Genomic DNA, 2,613 nt, shown 5'->3' on the forward strand with positions numbered 1-2,613 from the left:
ATATTGCTTCATGGTACTCCACTATACAAGTACATCACAGTTTTCCATTCTTCCACTGAAGGACATTTTTGTCTTTTCCAGTTCAGTGCTATTATGAAGAAAGCTGCTATGGATATTTGTACCAGTCTTTTTGAAGGCATAGCATTCATCTCTCTTGGGTATATATTTGATTTGGAAGTGCTAAATTATAGGGTAGGTTTCAACACTGTAAGAAACTGCAAGATAGTTTCCAAAATTGGATCTAGGCTCTCAGCAGCAATGCAGAGAATTCCAGTCGCTCCACGTTCTCACCAACACGTGGTCTTGCAAGGTGTTTGTTCCTAGAGGCATTCTGGTTGTTGTCTAGTGGTGTCTTATATTGTGTTTATTTTGAATTTTCCTGGTGACTGCTTATGCTGAACCTTTTTTATTTACTTATTGACTATTTGAAATCTTCTTTTGTAAAGTGCCTTAAGGCTTCTTTATATATTCTGGATATTTGTCTAAGTTAGAACTGAGAAGATTTTCTTCTAGTTTGTGGCTGGCTTTTTAAATTTCTTTATGATGTCATTTTATGTGCAGAATTTCTGTTTAGTTTGATGAAGTCCAATGTGTCAAGTTTTTCCTTTTGTGGTTAGTGCTTCCAGATCCTGATTAAGAAATCTTCATTCACTCCAAGGTAATAAAAACATTATCCTATGTTTTCTTCCAGAAACTTTATAATTTTGACTTTCACATGTAGGTCTATAATCCATCTCAAACTGATGTTATGTCTATTATCTAAAGTAGAGGTTAAGGTTTTCATATGCATATCCAGGTTCTCTAGCAACATTTTGAAAAGAACCATTTCCTCCATCAAAGTACATAGATGCCTATGTCAAAAGTAAGCCATATATGTTCAGTCTATTTCTGCACCCTGTATTCTGCCCACTGACGTATTTTTCCATCTTCACACTAATACTACACAGTCTCAATTAATGTAGTTGAAAAGTGTTTCTTCCTCCTCCTCTATTTTTTGAAAGTGTGAATGATTTACATTATTCCTAATACTTATCAAACATTTGTCTACGGCCATACCACCCTGAACGCGCCCGATCTCATTTCTGTATTTTTTAAAGTTACCCAAGCTTCCTTAAAAACAATTGCTTTGAATTCTTTGTTAGGTAATATGAGGATATCCATTTCTTTGGGATCAGCTAATGGTAAATTATTGTGTTCTTTTGGTGGTGATATTTCTCCTTGATCTTCCATGTTCCTTGTTGCCTTACAATGATGTCTGTGCATATGGCGGAGCAGTAACCTCTTCCAAATGTTACAGACTAGTTTCAGTGGGGAAAGATCTTTCCCCACAAGGAGGGGGTGTGCAAGCACACAGGCTGGGTGGGGTGCAGCACCTCTGGCACCAGTGAGGCTGTAGCACTGAAGTCTCCATGCAGCTCCCTCAGCCAAGGTTGGTGTTGACAAAATATTGCAGGGATTCAAAGTGACTAACACTGTGGATGTCTGCAGTGGCAGTTAGAGCTGTTGTGGCCTTCGATAGCAATGACTGTTAGAGTCCTCTCAATCTCTTTTTCTCCCACTGGGAATATTGTGGTTTGGATGACCCCTCTTGGCATTGGGTTTGGCTTGCAGGCCCACAGAGGTGTCAGTGGCACTGGTGTCTGACTAGTGACATCCATGGATAATCCACAGAGCTAAGGCCTGGAGCATGGGCACATGTGGAGAGACTACAGCTCTGGGGTCTGGGTTCGTAATTGTACTGATGTCCAAGGAACGGGCACCCACACTGCCAATCTGGTAGTGGTAAACAAGGTCAGGTGCTTATGAAGCAGCTGGGCAGCTGGAGATGGGAACATGGACATGCATAGAGCTAATGTGGCTCTGGGGTCAGGGTGAGCCTAGCTCTATAAGACAGCTGAGCTGGTGCCCCAAACACAGGTAAACACAGAGACCTGGCTCCAAGGCCCAGGTTACAAACTAGCTCACTATGGACATGGTTCTGGTGTTTAAGGTATGGATTTATACAGCCCATCCTCAAAGCCAGATCCAGAGCATGGGATAGCTCCCAGTGCCAGCTGAGCCAGTGTCTAAAGTGTGTGCACCTGCAGAGAGACCTTGGCTCTGGGGCCCAGGGTGTGAACTGATGCCTGGGGCATGGTCAGGTACAGTACTGTCACAGAGACAGAGTCCGGAGTGTGGGCACTTGTGGAACGGCCAAGGCTCAGGGGCTAGGGGTGTACACAGGTTTGGGATAAGTGGCAGCAGTGGTCTCAGAGTGGCACAAAAGCAGCTGCTTCTTGATGGGTGGGTGTGTGCAGATCTATCTCCCTCTCTGGGGCTCCCTGGCAGGAATAGCTCTTGGTTACCTCAGTGCCAAAAATGCTGGTGTCCTTTGCAGAGTAGGCTTCTGGGGACCATGGTGGTTCCCACCAATGGCTGAGACCGTTAGCCTCCCCCTTTCTTCTTTCTTCTTAGTCATCTCCTGGCATCTCAGGTATGCCAGTCTCACCAGTGATCCTTTCTGTGTGGATAGGCTTTTTGGGTTTTTTTGTTTTTTTTCACCTCATTGTGTTGCTTCAGATTCTTAATTGGTCTCTTGAGTCCCCACAGGACTATTTTGATTTGTGGTCACCT

Source organism: Propithecus coquereli, unplaced genomic scaffold (genome assembly GCF_000956105.1).
Source record: "Propithecus coquereli isolate 6110/MARCELLA unplaced genomic scaffold, Pcoq_1.0 Scaffold585, whole genome shotgun sequence".
Lineage (NCBI taxonomy): Eukaryota > Metazoa > Chordata > Mammalia > Primates > Indriidae > Propithecus > Propithecus coquereli.